The sequence below is a fragment of the Herpailurus yagouaroundi genome, unplaced genomic scaffold (assembly GCF_014898765.1).
Source record: "Herpailurus yagouaroundi ecotype Mexico unplaced genomic scaffold, PumYag 163, whole genome shotgun sequence".
Taxonomy (NCBI): Eukaryota; Metazoa; Chordata; class Mammalia; order Carnivora; family Felidae; genus Herpailurus; species Herpailurus yagouaroundi.
The window spans coordinates 6,150,343-6,171,817 of NW_024412404.1; positions in this window are offsets into that span (position 1 = coordinate 6,150,343).

Genomic DNA, 21,475 nt, shown 5'->3' on the forward strand with positions numbered 1-21,475 from the left:
TTACATAAAAGCAAAAAAATAGTAAAAAATTAAATAAAAATATTTTTCATAGAAATTGAAAGTAAAAATGAAGTTTTTCTCTTTCTGCATTCAGAAAAAGAAAAGAAGTGAAAGGGAAAAAAAGAAAAAGAAAAAAATAAAAAGGAAATTGTTTGAAAATTTGAAAAGATGAATATACTGAAGTACACTAAAATACAATGATGGAAGTAAAATAGAATTTGAAAAAAATTACACAAAGGTAAAAATATAGTAATAAAAATTAAAGAAATATTTTTAATAAAAATTTAAAATAAAAATGAATGTTTTCTCTTCCTGTATTCAAGAAAAAGAAAACTGTAAAAGAGAAAAAGGAAAAAAAAAAACTGAATAGATGAACCTGCTAACAGATTGAAGTAGGACTGAAATTGCTTCGTTTTCACCTAGAAGTCAGTCTATGTAGCTCTTGTAGCCCATAAATTAAGCCGGCGGTGAGACTTGTGTTCTTGGAGAGCAAAGTTGACCCAGTTGGACGGGACTCAGTGTAACGGCGCCGCTCTCCACTAGATGGTGCTGCTAGCCTACTGGGGTGTATTGTTGCAGGGCTCATAGGTGTGTATGCGCATGTGCGGGAGGGGTGAAAATGGCATCACCCAGCTACCCAGTCTGTTCTCCCGGATCAGCAATCATGCACCAATCCTCTGTCTTCAGCTCTCGTCCACTCCCTGCCTTTCACTCTCCATGACCAGGCCTCAGGCAGCACCTTCCTCCCGAGTTTTGTCTCAGATGTGGCTGTTTTCCCTGGCCCCTTACTTCTAAAGGACTGTGGCTTTGACCTGTTCTGCCCGTCTTTGGGAGGGTCTCACTGAGCAATGGCCAAATGAGCAATGGCCGAATGTTGGTTGCACCTAGGAACGCCCGCTGGACCCTGCTGTTGCCGATATCCTGGGACTGCAGCCAGGTGCCAGCCTGGCCCAGAAAAAGTACATGAGATAGTGTAGCAGCAGCATTTCAGGGATTATGGAAAATCACAACACACATCTGGCACCAGGCTTCACCCTTAACGACCTTGTTCCAGCACCAGCGAATGCGGCCATTCTCTGGGGTCTGCTGGGCCCAGGTTGCCTCAAGCCTCTACCAAATTTCCTTCAAGCAGTGGAACTGCTTTTCCCCATGTGGCCCGAGAACCTCCCGGACCCCACTCTACTCCTGGGGATTCTCTCTTCCCACCAGAGCACCGCCAGGTATCGATCTGCGGAGTTGCAGCCTTTGTGCTTCCCTTGTTTACAGTCTTAATGGAATTTAAACCCTCTCCTTTCTCCTTTCTCCTTTCTCCCTTTTTAGTTTAGTCCCTGTGTCTGTTTCCAATTTTCCAGTTTCTCTCCAGCTGCTTTTGGGGAGGGGTGCTTTTCCCGTATTCTTCCCCACTCCCCAACCTCCATCCTCTCTCCTCCCGCAAAAGCGGTTCCCTACCCTCCGTGGCTTTCTGCTCCCCAAATTCACCTCTCTGCACTGTATACCTGCTGAATTCTGTGGTTCAGGTTGTGCAGATTGTTGTGTTAATCCTCCAATCAGTTTTCTAGGTGTTTAGGATGGTTTTTGGACACGAGACACACAAAAAACTTCCATGCTGTTCTGCCATCTTCTCACTGCATTGTACTTAAATTATTTTCCTGTCATATCTCTTTTTTATGAAAAATATTCTGAAATTAATCAGGTGAGCAATATGAGTCTGACACTAATTAATTAAACAATTACACCAGAATGGTTGTCAACTAAAATCACAAGCATTGATATTATGAGATGTGCCAAGCAATTCATCAGGACAGAAATTTGGAAGACCGTTTGGGTCCTTTTAACTGCTAGAAGCAAGAGATATCCAAGAGTTGGGTCACAAAAGGTGAATAGAAATGATTTGTTAGTATAGATATAAACAGATGGTCCCCTAGAAAGCCATGAGGTTCAGCCTTCTGCCTCCAAATTGAAAAGCCCTTCCATCATTTCAGGCAGGTGATTATCTCCTTAAAAGTCCCCACGGACTAAGATATTCCAATTTCCCTATATAGACCTCATGCTGCTATGAAAGAAAGTCTCTCTTGGGAGTTAGGAGTCTTGCTAACTGGAAGTGTGGATTTCTCTTCCTTGATCATCTGTTTTAACTTAATCCTAATAAGTGACAGGCACTGTTTTGGGTTATTAAGATGAAGTGCAACGAAAAGAATAAGATACTTGCATCACAAGCTTAAATTCTAATGGGGTAAGATAGAAAATAAAGATGTAAACAAAAGAATTTCAAATTGTGATAATTGGTATGAAGTAAAAATATGTTGGTGGGGACAGATGTGCTTTAGATAAGTTGGTAGGCATGGCTCTGTGAGGAAGGGACATTGGACTGTACCTGAATGAAGAGAAAAATTAAAGGGACTAAATGACATGGTGTGTTGAAAAAAGTTCCAGAGGTATGACCTTGGACAACCATGTTAGCCTCCGTGGACACCATTTCCTGGTTCCATTGGCCACCATATATGTTTGTTAAGTTCTAATCCAAACTGATTGTCATTGGGAAAAATTTATACTTATTTCCCAAGTGTTCCCAAATTCCTCAGCGTTTCTAAACTGGACTGTTGACATCTCTGGAGGGATGTTGGAATCATGGTGTATCCTCATTCGTAAAGATCTCAGAGAACAGCTTGGGAAAGCAGGCAGGCCTGGCTTCTCATCCATGCCCATTGTTTCCAACTACAACGGTTAACACTCTCAAAATAAGACAGCCTAATACTTGACGGGCATTATTTAATCCAACCAGGCAGTTGTTGACTATCTGATAGGTTACTTCCCTGTGCATCTATATATAGTGGTGGACTCTCATGATAGCCATAGCCAGATGGGGACAGAGGGCAAACCCATCTCTTGACTTAGGTTGGTGAAACGGTAAAGATGCCAGGTATTCACTAGAGGCCACAACACAGGCTTGATTCCTGGAACACAGGGCATCAGAGCCCTAAGATCAGGTTTCTCCATCTCGGGTGTTTGAGAAGCTGGTCATTATGTAGAATTGGCTCGTGGAGAAAGCTTCAAATAGCACGTGTCTGTAACACAGGTCCATTTCACTTACTGAGGTGCACTATTCTCATTCTACAATCTCTTTCTTATTACTATCTTTTAAAGATATACTTACTAACTATGATTCAGGGGAATTTAGTTTGAAAGGTAAAAATAGTGTTCTGGATTAAAACAAAGGGAGGAGGGGCTTAACTGATGCTAAATGCTGCCTCTTTTTGGAGGAGAGCTAAACACTCCAGAGAAATCCTGTAATTAAGAAATCTATTTAGGTTTGTTTTACCAGCCAGCCTCAAGCTTAGTCGACTATGTAAACGTATTTTTTTCCTCACAGAACATCTATTAGTATCTTGTTGAAAGCAGCCCGATTTGGAAACATTGCTACAGAAGGAATGTTTAAAAGGTTGCAGGGTGCAAAGCTGACTGGCTGGCTGGGAATGATTGCCTGCAATGAGGCTTTTGTTTAAAAAAGGCAGAGGAAGCACACTGATGTAGAAATGGTTTTATCAAGTGCTTCAGTAAGATATTTTCTAAGACAGGAGTAGGACTGAGATTATGAAATACACCTTCTATGCAGATTCCTGGTAAGGCCTTTTCAAAATATTTGCTCAGGCTCAGAATGACCACGTAATCTTATAAGAACAAAATGTGCAATTAGAAGCTTATAATTGCTAAGTCTTTAAGTTTCTTAATCTTTAGTGCCAGAGTTTGATGACAGGAGGGGTTCTCAAAGGAGTAGGAAGTGTTTCTAGCTTGCTGCTGTTGTATTGGAAAATCAATTCATCCTTAGTGGCTTGAAAATGATTTTGACTTCTAAAACGCTTCAAATTTAGACTTCTAATTTGGAAATTCTGGATTTTTTTTTTTTTTTTTTTTTTTTTTTACCAGGTGGTAACGGAAGAAATTGCTCTTCTTCAGTTGCTAGGCTAACCCATGCCTTTTTCTTGGTTTGATTTCCTAAATGAAAATGTGCTTCTGGGCAATAGATCCTCAAATTACATAATTCAGATTCTTGAAGATCCTAGTCTCTGTTGTTTACTTTGTTTTTGTCATTGTTTTCTTCATGCACCTTGAAACTTGGCTCTGATATTGGTCTCCATCATTGCTGTTATTTCTGTGTTCTGAACAGTAACTCTGATAGTTGCCTCAACACCATTGAACAAAGGATGTCTGGTCTTCAACACGACTAAGATTGATGTTAGTTCTAATGGAGAGTAGATCTTAGGGCCGGGTGAGACAATTTCTTTTTCAGCCTCTTAGTTTTAGATAGGATTCATGAATATTTTTTTGCCAGTGGGTAAAATCAGTTAATGACTGAAGAAATTGGCAAAGCTAGAGTGACAGCCGAGAGACTAGGAGGTTAAAATGAGTTGCTCCCATTCATTCAGATTACAAACATTCAGATAGCAGTGTAAAAATATTTAGGTTGCCTTTTGCCCAATTTTATTTTTGTCTCCGGTTTCTGCACTTAGCACCTAGGATTAGAGAAGAAGGAAGAGGTAGAAATAACCATCCATACATCTTTATAAAGATCTCTTAGAGGGCTGATATGAGAAAGCAAATTGTAGTAATCTGTTCACATACTGTCCCCACTCTGTTATTTTGATATTTACTAATATGAATGTTCCCACCTAATATTGATGATATGTCATTATTTACTTTTAAGGATTTTGGTAAACAGTCATCGAATTTATGTCACCTTTTCTGCTGTCAGCCTTCTCTTGCTTATTTCTCCATCATTCAAAATTGCCTTCAGATCCAGAAAATGTTAATTTTGTTTTCTTGATCTTCGTTTCCTATTCACTTGAAATCTCTCCTTTCATATTCTCTGGCTTAAGGATAATAGATAATTTGGTTTTTGTAAAATGACTCTGAAGCCCAACCTGGGGATTTTCCTTCAACGTGACCAATCCTTTATCTTGAATTATAGATTGTAGATTGCAAATGCCTTGTGACGGTTGGTTGCCCTCTGCCCCATTCCCAACCTGGTGTGAGATCTAAGTTGTTGTTGTGTTGTTGTTTTCACATCTTAGGAAAATGAGAAACATGCCCAAAGATAGCTGAGCTCAAAGAAGTTGAATTTAGGCATTAGTTCACCAGCAGACTATCAGGGTTTGTTTGTGTGTTTTTTTGAGTTTGGTTAACATCTCTTCTTATAGTTTCTAAACCACTGGGTGTCAGAGATCTGTTTCTGAAAGGTCTAAGGAACTCTCTGAAGACCCAGAAGCCCTGGGGCAATGCAACAGCACATTGTCTTTGCAAGAATTTCTGAGCATTTGAGGGCTGTTGCTTTATTTTGCTATGTAACACCCCCTGTAAACTAGTTTTTCAAACTAAAATGTACTCTTCCTAGTTGCCCAAAATGACTGAGGGACAAGGTAAGAGACAGTTTTATGAACCGTACTATTTATTTGGTGTAAGGATGTTATTGAGGACGGGGGTTATTACATGGCACAGTCAACTCTACAAGAAATCTCCAGAGAGATTCCTGCCTGACTTTATCCTCCACAATCATTATGGTGCTCCTGAAAAATTGTACAGTTTCTATCATATAGATACTGGGAAATGTGTAACTGACCACAATATTTCCCTTTTAGAGTTGATTACTGTAAAGCTCAGTCAAACTTATTTTCTATGGCAAGCATGTTGGTTTCATAATATCCATTTTACAATTAAACTTACTTCTAACTCAATTTTATATATATATCCCTGTTTTATGTTCTTTTTAATTTCTTTTTTTTTCTTTTGATATCTTTCCCAATTCATATGAGCAGTCTTAAATTTTTTATGGAACCATATAGAGAATAAATAAGTAAATAACTAAGAGCTACTCCACATTTCAACTCTCCCTTAGTTTAAAATTTATTAGAGTAGAGAAGGAATTTTGTCTGTTTTCCTCCTTTTATCTTCCACTCCTTTAGCTGGGTTTCTTAGTGCCCAGCCTTTAATCTTTCACTGCATTGTTTATCATTTTTGATGGTACAACATTATTGTTATGATTATTATTACAGAGTCCACTATCGACAAGGACATAGCATATATTTCCACTTCAAAAACAGTTCCTGTTCAAAAGAACACAGATAAATATAACTCTCAAGTAAGCTAGTAGAATAGTCTTGTAACTTCTAGAAAGAGTGAAAACCGCTGTGCACCCCAGGCGTTCTCAGGCACATGGTGACAAATAAGAAGGCAGATTTCACTTTGAAACTGTGAACAGTGATGCTTCTTTCACTGATTAAGTATCAGTAATCCCATTGACCCCATTAACCCTATCTGCAAGTACACTTTGAAGTGCTGAAGATAGGCTTATAAAATTGCACTCTGAGTACTGCTATGCCAAGCGATTTATCACAGTGTGTCATGGTGTGCATCTTGACCTGACGTTAAAAAATAAATAAATAAATAATAAATAAAACCTCGCATCTTCAAATTGGGATTGATTTTTATGCCAAGAATATTATTCTCTGGCTCTCAGATGGCCTTGGCCTAATAGGCAGCAAGATGATAGGGCTGATGTTGGGGGAATGCATTTGGAAACTGGGGTCAGGGTAATCCTGACCATAAGCAGATCTGAGGGTAAAAATATTTTGAAATATCCTCTTTTCTTGATAGTTGTTAGAGTTATTGGGTCCCTTCAAAGAAGATACGTAGTTCAAAGAATACGCGAACCATAGAAAATTCAGTGGCAATGAACTCCAAGATATAATGAGAGTGTAGTAGAGAGAAATAGCTTACTTCATGATTACTCTACTCAACTAATTTTCCAAACCAGAAGTCTTTGATATCCTCAATACTTCCCCCACACTCCCAACCTACAATCATTGTTAAACACTTTTCATTTGGCCTCTTTGTGTGTTTGAATCTATCCAGCTTCTTTGACTCAACTACCACTCCTTCAATTCAGGAAATGGGTTCAAATCATAGTTTTGTGTTTTTTATTTACACTCCTGACTCTAACCCAGCTTCTTCTTTTGAGCAAAGTAGCTACTGGGGTTAGCAGTAATTGAATCTTTCCCTCTCGGGGGAATCCAGACAAGGATAGCTGAAACTGGTTTTCTCCTTCATGGGCAAAAACCATTGAATTTCGGGAAGAGGATCTGAACGTAGCAGATCTTAGACTCTTGACAAAAGTTTCAGATCAGCCCTATGTGAGCTTGCCTTATTTCTTCAGTCCTCAATAAACCTAGGTAGAGATGAATGGTTAAGCTAAGTTTTCCCACTCTTGAGGTGGGAATATTCAAGGAAACTGGGAGTGACTGGTAGCCATCTTCTAGTATACTGCTGGTCCAGGGAATATGGGAGACTTTACCTTTGCTACTTATAGGCTTATAGGGTGGTCCAACTATCATACCTGAATATCAGTGATCTGACAAAGAAGAAGATAAAAAATTTAGGGGGCCCAGCAGCCAGAGAGAAGTACATCAAATAGATCTGCTAAAAGAGAGACTATTAACAATTTAACAGCAAGAAAAATTATAAACACACTTAAGGAGATTGAACAAAACCCTCCAATTCTTTACATTTAAAACATTTCCATAATATAGAGTCAATTTTTAGTTGTACCTCAAATTAATACCTTGGAAGATGAGGTAAAAGGAATATTTTAAAGCTGTGATGATAAAAATATATAGATGATGCATCTAGAACAAACGTGGATAACTACTGTTCCAGGAAAAGAAAAAGGATCAGATGAAGGACAGGCAATTGCTGAAACAAATAATTGGGGGCAAAAAAAAAAAAAAAAAGTCCTCACACTGGATAAATCCTTGAATTACAGATTGAGAGAATGCACCAATTCGGGCAGATTGGATAAGAAAAGATACATTTTTGCACATAGGTTGGCAAAACTTTGAATTCTAAGAATACATAGAAACTCTTAAGCATGCAAATGAAGAATAAATACCTATGGGATACAGAGAAAATATTTTTATGTTTCTGCACAGTTAGGGCTTTTTGAATAAGTTTTATTGAAATATGGGATCTGCCCTAAAATACAAGCCTGGAAGTAAACTTGTAGATAGATAGTAAGAACTCCAGAGATATTTACCTCTGCAGAGGTAGGAGGTGTGTACTTATATTTCAAGGGGGAATGACACAGGACTGGAGAGAAATCCATAAGCTGCAAAGTTAGAGGCTCTTGTCTTATCTTTTCCCTGGAGAAATTTATTTACATTCCAAAGGGTTAACGCAGAATCTTTTCATTACTTTCCCAAGGAGACAAGCTCAAAATGAGAAAGTAAACATCTTCCTCTTTCTTCTATGTAAATGTAGAAATCCATATTTTCAACAGCCTTCACTGACAACGGAGACACTATGTATAGGGTGACATTTAACTTTTATAGTACTGCCCCAGAAGGGATAAATTGGAGCACATAGGGGCCGACACATTATTTACTTTAAATAAATAATAATCTGCTCTCCTCCCGGAAGCCTCCTGTATGCATTCTGGATAATATTTATATATATAAGCATTAAAAGAATTAATAGTACCAACAAAAGAAAATAATTTAACTAGCTTCAGATTTCCCATCTGAAATATTGGAAGCTACAAGATAATAGATTAACCATCTTCTGTATCTTAAGAACCTATTACTCACTTAAAGAGTGACAGAAAACTACTTTTGGATATATAAGGATTGAGAAAAAACATGATCCATTTACTCAATCAGAGGAAAATATTCAAAAAGGGACTTAAGAGCAACCACAACCAAATTAGAACACAAATTTCAAGATGGGGGAGAAAGGACAATGACAGAAGTAAGTGGTGAGCAATGAATGATGCTTTCAATAAACACACACATATATACATATAAAGTTAATGATTATATCTACCTTGATAAAGGCTAGACTGTTTGGAAATGGGTGATATAAATGTTAAACAAGAATTCTTTGAACAAGAGAGATATACTGCAAAGGTAATTCTAAAATAATGTTAAAAGTATGAATGACTCTAGAAAAACATAGAAGTTGACACAGTGGGAAATGAGAATTATAAAAATATTAACACTTTTCAAACATGGGCAGGATGTTAGAGGGTAAGTGATAAGGAAATGCAGATTTGTAAAGGCTTCATCTCAAAGTGGGAGTACAAATTAAGAGATCTAGAGACTTTTGGTGGAGGAAGTAGTCAGTATCTGGTTTTCAGAGAATAAAAAAAATAAAGTATATGTGGTGCATGGGGTAAGGTAAGAAACCTGTAGAAAGAATGTAATACAATACAATACAATACAATACAATACAATACACCACACCAGAGCTCCGCATTTACAGAGGAAAAGCTGGAATGAATACCTTCTGGAAATGAATAAAAACTTGATCAACCAAAAGAAAAAATAAAAAGCAAAAATATAAAATGATATATTAACAGAAGGATGAACAAAATGGAATTAAGTATGTTAGCCATTATACTAACTCTTAATGGGTTAAATTCTACCATTAAAAGACATTCTGTCAGGTTAATTTTAAAAATAGAACTGGGATAAGTAGCAATAAAAGTGAAAAAACAAGTTGATTAAATAAAAAATAAAAAGCTAAAACAAACAAAATGTTGTCTTAATGTAAAGATGGAAAGATTGGAATTTGCTATATCTGCAAATGATACTAATGTGAATGTGTTAAATTCGATGGTAAAACAATATTCTGTCAGACTGACTTGAAAAGTAGAACCAGAATAAAGATTAACTAGAGTGACTAGCAACTTGATCAAACCAAATTAAAAACAGAAAATAACTCAGATATGGATCTTGAGAAATTTAACAGAAGACCATGGGTGAAGGGAGGTGGAAAAATAGATACAAATAGAGAGGGAGGGAGGCAAAGCACAAAAGACTCTTAAATACAGAGAACGAACTGAAGGTGGATGGGGGGTGGGGGAGAGGGAAAATGTGTGATGGGCATTGAGGAGGGCACTTGTTGGGATGAGCACTGGGTGTTGTATGTAAGCCAATTTGACAATAAATTATATTAAAAAATAAAAAGAAAGTAACAAATGAAAAATAAATAATAGACAAAAATTGATAGAAGAGAATCATATATATTAATAATTACACTAAATATTATGAACTGAATTTTCCCATTAAAAGATATAATCTGACTTATTAAAAAACCCCACCTATATGTTATTTACCAAACAAAATTAAAACAATATAACTGCAGGATAAGACTGAAATGTCTAGAAGTGTTAAGAAGAGACACTTTATAATGATAAGAAGTACAAATGATGAAAAAGGTAGATTCAAGGTAAGTCAGTTTGCACCAAGCAATATAAAAACTAAATATGAAGGAAATACCTTTAAAAACACAGGGATAGCTTGTTAAATATATCACTATAGAGGAATACATCAATATATCATTTTCAGAATTTAGAGATCCTGCACAACGTTCCACAGAAATAGAAATGTAATGCTTTTAGGACTTGCAAAATAGTTGATAAATTGGATTTTCTTATTATTACTTAATAATAATGGAATTATTTATTATTTACAGGCAGATATATAGAACCTTACTGTGTCTTAAAGGGAAATATCTCAACAGATTTTAAAATAGAAATTTTGGGGCGCCTGGGTGGCACAGTCGGTTAAGCCTCCGACTTCAGCCAGGTCACGATCTCGCGGTCCGTGGGTTCGAGCCCCGTGTCAGGCTCTGGGCTGATGGCTCAGAGCCTGGAGCCTGTTTCCGATTCTGTGTCTGCCTCCCTCTCTGCCCCTCGCCCGTTCATGCTCTGTCTCTTTCTGTTCCAAAAATAAATAAACGTTGGAAAAAAAATTAAAAAAAAATAAAAAAAAATAGAAATTTTATAGGCTTTATATTTTTTTATCGCAATCCAATAAAATTGGAAATAAGTAATGTAAAGGTGAATATAAAAACCTTAATGACACGGAAATTAAGAAGTACATTTCAATATGACTTTTGGTTCAAGGAGGATTAAAACTGAACTTACAAACTACTTAGTAAGAAGAAGTCAAATCCTTCATGCCAGAATCTTTGCGACACAAAAAAGTTACTCTTTGAAGAAGACTTACAGTTTAAATATCCCATTTTTAAAGAAGAAAGAAATAGTAAGAGAACACAGTTTTAATCTAAAGAAATTATAATAAAACAGTTAAGCTAAAAGAATAAAGGAGCAAGGGATTTTTAAAGAAAAATAATCTAAAATTACAAAATATGAGCTAATTCTCTCAAAAGAATTGAAAGGGTTCTGGTGCTTTCTTTGTTGTATTTTTGGAAAAACAATTATTAAAAAAAAAACAGCACAAAATGCCTCTTTAAGTTTGGCTAAGAAAAAGGAGAGGAAGCACAACTATTTATAAGATGAGAAATAAAAAATGATGTAATTTACTGGGAAAGATTAAAAGAATAATAACTTTATTACAACTCTCTGGAAGTGAATTTGAAAACCTGGAGGAAATGTTTCTAGAGAAATTGATTATTGGATTTGGTGAAAAATACATCCTTACCACCCAAACACATAATCAGTCGACATCATACACACACCTCAAATTTAAAATATTTAGAAGAAAATATGGAAGAATATTTTTACCACTTTGGGATAGAGGAAGATTTTTTAAACATGACCAAAAAATAGTAGACTTTAAAGAAAATGATTTATAAGCTGAAGTATAATAAAATTTGTAATTGTAGTTTCTCAATTATATATGCATGAATAAGCATGCATACACAAGCCACAGATTGGGAGAGAGATTTGTGTTAACCTAAAGGATTAAGATCCACAATAAAGAGAGCCAGAAAATCAGTTTGAATAACTTAAACAACATAAAAGAAAAGGAAGCAAATTGTGTGATCAAATTACAGAAGAGGTAACTTCTGGTGGCTAGTAAACGTATGAAAAATGCTTAACCTCATCAGTACTTAGAGAAATGCTAATGAAACCACAATTGAATATCATTTCACACTCATCAAACTTGCCATATTATAAAAATTTAACCATAACAAATGTTTGTGATAATGTGGAGCAAGAGAAACTCTTCTACATAATTGGTGGGAGTGCATATTGAGAAACTGTCATTCAGTAATTAAGCAATTATTAGAAACCCTAAAATCCAGTACTTCTATGTCTATGTATATAATTTTGAAAATTTCTCACACATACTCAGAAGGAGATGAGCACAAAAATGATCATGGTAACGTTTAGAATTATAGAACTTTGGAAACAACTCAAGTGTTTCTTAATAAGAAAAGGATCAGAGAATGCTAAATCATACTATATTGCAGATAAAATGAGAGTAAATTAGAACTACATAGTTAAATCTTGATGAATGTCAAAAGCATAGTGCAAAAAACTGAAGTTCAGGAAAAAGATGTATGTAGTTTTAATACATTTATTCAAAAATTTAAAATGCAAAAAACAATACTATATATAGCTTAAGAATAAATGTAATGATGAAAGCAGAAGAAAATGCATAGAAATGGTACATACCAAATATAAGATAGCGGTTCATTCTGGGAGTGAAAAAAGAAGATGTGATTGGGGAGAGATGCATCTCGGGCTTTAACTATATTGTTTGTATTTTATGTTTTAAGATGGATGTTATGAATTTTTACTTTATTTTTATACATATATGTGTGTCTCAAATATTTCATATTACAATTTGAAAAGACATATTTTACCATATAGATATTTAATTGCTTTGTATGGTAGGGATACCACAAACAAAGTCAATAAACCAGCGGTAGATTTGTAAAATATATTTGCAACACAGATGACAAGCAATTAACACATATTATATAGAAAGAGACCTTACAAATTGACAATGAAAAGATGAATGATCCAATAGAAAATTTGACAACAGTAAATTAATAAAGAGCAATTCATCTGACCAACACACATAAGACAAGATGGTCATACTCAAAAGTGGTCAGGGAAATGTGCATTAAATGTGCTTTATTGGGGCATCCGGGTGGCTTAGTTGGCTAAGCGATCTCTTGATATGGGCTCAGGTCGTGATCTCATGCTTGGGATTTTCTCTCTCTCCCTCTCTCTCTGCCTCTCCCCCATTTGCACGCACTCTTTCTCTCTCTCTCAAAATAAATAAATAAACAAGAAAATGTCGCTTTATTGTCATCACACAAAAATTAAACAGAGTAATGTTATTTGTTCGCAGGCATGCAGAAAAAGTAGTTTTGTGCCTTAGGGGTGGAAATATTGTTATAGTCCTTTTAGAAAGCAATTTGGTAACACTGGAAGGGTCAAGCCAAGGAAAATGTTACAAAACAAAAGACAAAAATTATCTGCATATATGCGTTAGACAAAAAATTATATATACATTATATCTATACACACACATCATAAAACAAGCATGATATAATTACAACAACAAACCACTGGTAGCACAAACAGACAGCAACAAAACAAAACAAATTCCACCTCCAGTACACATTTCCTAGTTGACTTTGGATAACCTTACTGAGCCTCATTGTCCCTGGCCAAAAATCAGAATGGCAATTGCTCTTCTACAGGATTACTGGGTATGGCAGTTCAAGCTAATTTAGGAAATGGTTAAATAAACACAACAAAACAAAGTCGCTTAACAAACACAGGTTTATACCTTGTTCACAATACATACCCTGCACTATTTGGCAGATGGCTCTGTATATCATAGTTATTTTGGATCCAGGATGACTGAGGATCCTTTCCAAGGAATATTTCAACGGCCCATTGTGGCTGGGAAAGAGAGCATTTGGGAGGGGATTGATTGATGGTCTCACACAAACATTTAAATGCTTTGACTCAGAAGTCAAACAACCCATTGGCCAGAACTAGTCACGCACAAAAAGACAGGGAAGTGTAAATACTCTCTGGGACCTAACCAAAAGGACAATTAGATAAGGATGAGCTTTATAAGTTTCTACCAAAGTTTTCATGAGGATTAAATGCTCAGTAAGTTTTAGTTCCTCATGACCCTTTGTTTTTTTAGTTGTTTATTATTGTCTGTATAATCACATCATCCCTTTATTCTCTTATGAATCCAATCCGGTCTTTTGCCAGAAATATTTTTCTACAAGATAGCTTTGATGATGACATACCATTGCACTAAACATTTTAGTGAGTCCCGATCCTGACTGAGAAAATTCCCACTACTTTGTGCGATATTCTTGGCATTTCACAGTCTAATATTTAGGTCAATATAGGGAAAGCCTACTATTCATGGATGCCTCAAATCTGTTGGTATCCACTCCACATATTAATAATTCATAGTGTGAGTTCTGCCTTCCTAAAATATAACCCCTAACAGCCTACAACTCCCAGTGTCTCTTCCAGCCAGCGTAAAGGCACTCAACTGGGTTTCTGATTCTGATCAGATATATTGTGGATTCTGTGGATAGGAACTCAGAATCCTGATGAATGAGCTACATTTTGGACATTATTTTTTCATATTTTTCTTTGTGTGTCTTGTGTTACAGGGGTTGATTACCAGTTTTATTATAAAGAAAGTCGTATGAAAAACAAGCTGGCTTATTTGCTCTCCTTTGGGGGACTGAAGAAGAGATCATAAGATTAAGGATTTCATTTTGCATGAGCTCAGCAAGTCTTTCAGAGTCCAGTTTTAGGATTATTTATGCAGTAGTTTTTAAAATAAATATTACTGGAACAATTGGGCATGTAAACGTGTAATCACTGGGGAAAAATCATTGCAACAGATGTTCTGAATGCTGAGGAAGACAAACTAACATAGGCTCTGGTTTTGGGGCCAGGGTCTGGATTGTACCTCCAGGGGGCTTTAGGTCACATGATTGAGCTGTGTGGAAGATGGGAGAACATGAAGGGGCAAGTCAACTGATGGAGAAAAAGTGCATCAATCTTGGACGCAATTCCTACCTTCATGAATATGATTCAGTTCTTGTGGCAAATGTCCATAAAACTGAAGTCAGTGTACAAATTAGGATGAACGCTGAACAGAGACCACACGCACAGAGGTAAACCAGAAATTGAGGGACCACTGTGGAAATAGAGCAGAAATTTACTGAAAAAGGGAACTCGGTATCAGACAACATAGGCTATGAAATGAGACATTTGATTCAAGTTTGATTCAAGTTGGAAGTCTGAGTCCCCCTGAGTGACGGCCTTGGCTTCAAGGACATCCCAGTAGAGTGTAGAGACAGTTGGTAAGCGATTTTACAGCATAGGATAAATTCAAGAGTTAAGGGAAGGGCAAAGTGTGTTAGAAGTTGAAAGGAAGAAGGGGAAAGCCAGGCAAGATCGCTCTGAGGTGGTGACATGAGTTCATTCTGAAGGCTCTGGGGAGGTAGAAAAGGGAGAGGAGTATTGCAAGAGAAATTGAATCACATTCTTACTCTTGGAGAAATTTAATTGTCCTTTATATTTGGAGAGTGAGTGGTCAAAAGGTATGTAATAAATCTTTATAAAAAATTAAAAACTATTTTGATCAGGTAAGGAGCTGTCACTTTCTTTATGGAATTCATAATCTAATGGAGAAAAGGAGGAATGATATAAAATGTGTACAACTATCTACAAATAGAGAAACTTAAAGTACATTGCAAAGGAAAGAAAGGAGGGTTGAAAAATAGAATTACTATTTTTGTATTACCAAGAGTACAGTTTCTAATTTTTGGGCTTCTCTTACAGTATCTTTTGAGGACCGGGCCTTTTCTGACTTCTTGACTTCTCTTCTGTGGATAGAACATTTTCCTTCTGTCTTTCTTATCTGTGAGAATATCTGAAGCCAGAAGGCCTGGAAGGGAATGATTAATGCTTTTGTTGTTCTTTCTGGCTAGACTAGTTTGAATTTGCCTTTTGGAACTGCGGGATATAGTCTCTGACCTTTTCTAAATTTTAGCATCTTCCTAGGAAAAGAAATTCTTTCATCTATGTGTGTCTGTAGAACCATCTTTTCCATCCTCAATTTTAAATTTCAGCTTTAAAGATATTCTAAAATGTAGTCTAACACATAAACCCAAGGTCCTCATCATATACTATTGGTTCCAGGTCAGTACTTTTCAAACTTTAATGGGCACATGAATTGCCTGATAAAACAGATTCAATTTCAGTCGATCTGGAGTGAGGCTTCAGATTCTGTATTTCTAAGTTTTGAGGTGATATGGATATTGCTGGTCTGTGAATCACACCTACTACAAGGCATTAGGTGACGGTGTGGATGATATAGGGCAGACCCAGAGGCTGGAACATGCCTTGAGATTTTAAGGCAGGATTCTTGTTCCTCTGTTTTTCCTCTATTCAGCTTGATAAACCCTGAAATCAAACAATTTTTGAAAATTCCCTTTGCTAAAGGCAGAGAGGAAATTCTTCAGTTTAGGATCTCTGTCTGTATTCCTGTGTTCAGTCACCAGGTGTTCTGGAGGGTCTTTGTTGAAAGAAACAAAGTCTTGTCATTTTCATAGAGTTTTTGGAATCCTGTAACTGACAATTCGATAACTTCAGCATCACAGGAGCTGATGTATATATGTCTCACACATCTCAAAGATGGTCACTCCAAACAAGACGTCTATAAGAAAGAGAACTATCCCTTCCTTTGCTGCAACAATTCCAACCCCAAACCATTATATAAGAGAATGTGGTATGTTGATAGAGATGGTGGCTAGACATTTTTATGAGAGAGAAGGGAAACCTGCTTGTCCCTATGGCTGCCATTAAGTGCAAAAATTTTTCCTGGAGTGTCTTTTCCATATACTTTTTTTGGCACTCACCACATTTTTGCGTTCATTTTGTACTGGGGCTATTCCTCTGTGTCCAGCATCAAGTGGAAAAATATCCACAGTTGTATGGATTCCCTATGCCACTCATCCAGTAGCCATCTAAGTATTTATTGGGTCCCTATTATGTTCGAGGCAACATGATAAGCAACTGATACAAAACAGTGAGCAAAACAGATTCTACTCACTGGATACTTACAGTCTAGTTAGTGAGACAAAACTTAAAAAATCTTAACACAAACATTTAGCCACAATTGTGGCCAGGGCCTTATTTTCTCTCCTCTTATATTTATCATGACAAAAGCATTAGTTGGGTTCCTTGTTGATAGTAAAAGGAAGAGCAGTCTCTTTAGTAACTAACAACTAACTAGTAACCCAAGCTGACTCACTAAACCTTTTTGAAAATGAGCTCTACAATCATAGAGCCCTGGGTCTTCCTTTCATGAAACAATGCCTCAGACAGAACAGGTGGGCCTTTGCAGATACCCTAGCCAAGACAGCATCAGGAGCTCTAAGGCTCGTTCCACATCTTTTATTCATAGCCAGAGCCAATTCTTTTGTCAGCTTGTGCTTTATGCACTTGGCAAATCCTTCCCAAATGCCCCTTCAGAATTTCCCCCTGAGTAGAGATGGCTAGTTCACCTGTTATTCTGCCCTTAGTTTCTATTGACTTCATTTGTATGTTGCATTTTCATGATCAGTACTGCAAAGGGGATCGTGGACAGGGAAGGTGCACTAACAGTTCAGTCTTAGCTGTACTCTGTACTCCACAGGCTATTTGTTCTTGACCCACTTCTCTTTTAAGGTTTCAAAAATATAACATAGTCCTTTTTAGCTTATTTACTTTTCTCAATGTCACTGAAATCATTTTTTTTTTTGTATTCACTAAACCTAGTATGTTTAAATCTCCCAATCAGAATTTCCCATAAAATCTTCCTATTAATCCTATTCCCCTACTTAAAAAAAGTTTAATGTGTCTTCAGAACATTTCAATGGAGACTTGATAGATAACAAAAGCTGGGCAATAGTAGGAACAAGAAAGTGACTGCTTTCCCCAGATGTTTCTCCTGAGATGAAATGGAGAAGGTCCCATTGAAGAACTCAGAAAAGTTCTAGCTCTGGCTAGAGCACAGAGAACCAGGGAGTTTGGGTTGAGATGAGTTGGAGGGGTAACTAAAATCATGAAGTGTCGTTAAAGATTTTAAATTTTGTACCATAAACAAAGGGAAGATGTTGAAGGGCTTTGAGCCACGATATAAGGGGGGTTGTGTGGGATATTTTTATGTGTATGAATTGTTGGGTTGTGCAGTGACAAACTTGATTTGTGTTTCAAGATAGAAAAAAGTTGAAGTTTTCTGAGACAAAGGAAGAGTAGATTATGGCCTGTGACTGTTTCATCACCGTTGTGATCATTTTGACATTGTCTAATCCCAGACAGGATTTTCTGGGGCATAATCTTAGAGAGCCCTCCCCAAATACTCAACCGATCTTATTGAAGCCATCCTGAAGAGGAATTGCACTAGGACTCAAGATGCTTCCATCCCATGGAACTGGAGAGTGTGATGCTAAGTGAAATAAGCCATACAGAGAATGACAGATACCATATGGTTTCACTCTTATGTGGATCTTGAGAAACTTAACAGAAACCCATGGGGGAGGGGAAGGAAAAAAAAAAGAGGTTAGAGTGGGAGAGAGCCAAAGCATAAGAGACTGTTAAAAACTGAGAACAAACGAAGAGTTGATGGGGGGTGGGAGGGAGGGGAGGGTGGGTGATGGGTATTGAGGAGGGCACCTTTTGGGATGAGCACTGGGTGTTGTATGGAAACCAATTTGACAATAAATTTCATATATTGAAAAAAAAAAAGAAGATGCTTCCATCCCATATTCTTTACTAAGAGGTACTTTTGATCAGGGAAGATGAGCAGTCACTCAAAGTGATAGTGAGAATCAGGTCAGAGACAAGAAGGGGCTCTCTCCACTTCACAAATACTGATGAGAACTGGCCAACCTACCCCTTATTTGAAAAATTACATGAAAGGAGGATCATAATTGCCCAGAATCACTCATTAAGCATCCACCATGAGCAAAACACATACATATGGCTTGGCATCAGAAAACATTTAGTTCACTGTAGTTTGGTGGATGAGACACATAAAAAGAAGCCCATTAACCACTGAGAATTTGTTGTTTGGTGATGGTGGATAGGGTGCCCATTTTGTTATTCCATCTCATGATTCATGGCTATTGGGTCTTGGCTATGTCCCAGAATCAAGACTAAGTGGCTGGCCCTTGATGATGTCCTTCATTTTTCACTCAAGTCACCTTGTCCATTGGATTGCAAACCATAAATCTACCTCCCACTGTAGGGATGGATATATATATATATATATATATATACACACATATATATATATATATATATATATATCAGCTTATATATTATATTCATGGATTTATTGGATTTGTTTCTTTTCTAAAATCAACCCTATACCTTTTGTATTTTGTAAGGCAAAAAAGGAGATTCGTTTCAGCCTGACATGCTTTCTGTGCTTGTATCCTGAGGAATCAATTACTTTGTTACTAATACTCATTTATTAGATAAGCTGGTATAGGTCATAAGGTCTCTTGAAGAGCTCTCTCTCATTACCAGTGCCCTGATTGGGTCAGCAAGAAAGAACCCGGTAGATGTGGCTTATGCCCTTCAGATGCCCAAGGGATATATGGTTAGGAAAAAGGTTCTAAATATCAAAGTTAATCTTGAATGCTTTTAAACTACTCTCTGATTACAGAATGCTAAACAGCCAGCAAAGTTGCCACATTAAACGCAAAAAGGAGAGGAAAAAAAAATTGCTATCTTTCTGAGACCACTATGCAAATAGTCTTATTGATCTCTGATTTCAAAGAGGATAGGACCTGGATTTTTCCACAGATGAAGACTAAAAACTTCCAGTTAAGGCTGTCCGAGGCAGCTTCTCAAGACTGCAGCTGAGTAATGAAGAACCCACTAGCACAGCACTGTTGTTTCACAAGTTCAACATTATCGCAGTGATTTAGGAAGTTGAGCAAGTGAAGCCTGGGAACGACCAAATCAACAAGGCACACGCAGGCCCATGTGGGTGTATTCATGGCATTTGTCATGTGAGAGAGACTTTGAGAGAGAGCCGCAGACCTGCTTTGTAACCAGGAAAAATGCTTCCGTTTCTTAGGCTGGAGAGAAACTGGACAGATGTCTCAGACAAAGAGAGTCGGAGTGTATTTTTCCCTTGAAATCTTTTGGTTTTGCTGATCCTGTAACTTTTGTCTCATGACTTATGTTTTACTACCACTTGAATGGTTGCAGAACTTCCCTGTTTCCTAATAACTGGCCGCACCACCCTTCTTTTCTTACGAGGAGTTGAAAAAACAATTATGTTACTTAAGCAATGAATAATACATGGACACGAAAGTTTTGAATGAGCAATTTCCACTTTTTAAAGAGGCTCCCCACCCAAAACAACTGGTTGAAATTATTGTTGTCAGGGACTAGACATCCATGGCCTACGATTCCCCATTTTTAGCTGTGCTTTAGGTAGATGGATTCTGAATCATTGACAAATGTCCAGCTTTGACACGGAGGTGAGAACTCAGTAAGACCTTGATAATCTGCTAAGCCTACATCAACTGGGTCTCTCCTTTGCTAAGTGTTTTAGTCTTTTTGTAATCAGTGCCCTTTTAGTTGCATGCAATCACCCTATAATTAAGTGACATGTGTTTGGCATGAATTCCTTTGTGAAAAATCGATAAAGAGGAAAAATTAACTTTGGGTGGGAGGGATAGTTAATGGGGGGGGGAGGGGATAAAGCCCAGGACACCAAAAGAAAGCAAACCTGGGTTGCATTCAATATATTACATATGGAGACTGTTTATTCCAGCTTTCTTTGATTCCTAGCTTTTATCACGTCCATTTGTGTATGCCAAGATTAATACATTGGTGTTCCGGTGGATGTTCATTTGAATAGCAGTGAACCTTGACTATAAAAAACAAACAAACAAACACTAAAAATGCATAATGAGATCTAAAAAAATTACATGAAAGAAAGATTATTACTAACAACTTCATTAACTTTGTTTTCTTTTTTAAATCTAAAGATGAAAATAAAAGCAATATGGAAATCATACACCGTCTCTCAGGAATACTTTTTTGTTCCCCAGAAAATTAATTTGCAACTGATTGAATTAAAATGGAGAGGCCCCATGCAAATAGGCTCTTGTGGCAAGATAAGATATGAAAAGCTTACAGGGAGAAAATAAATATCTACTAATGCCTTTTTATTCTTGATTTCCAAAGCACACTGTGTCAGTTAATAACAAGCCCAAAATTGCTCATATGTTTTAAAAGAAAATCATGTAATTCTTCAGTTTATTTTTTAGGTCTTGACAGATACTATACTGGTAGATAGTATCTATCTATCTATCTATCTATCTATCTATCTATCTATCTATCTCTTTATTTATCTATCAGATCAATGAATGGTATATCCATAAATTTCCTTGAGTATCTCCCTAAGGCCTTTTCTAGGATTTGTGTTCTTATACTATACTTGGGATGAGGTTATTTTGCATCATGGTTTTCTTCCCTTCAATTTGCCACCTAGAAGGGAAGATAGAGAAATATAGTATCAAATAATATAAATGAATGAAGTGATGTGAGTAAAAGAGAAGAAAAATTGATGACGTTGAAGCAACTAACTTCAAGTTTTGAAACTGGAAT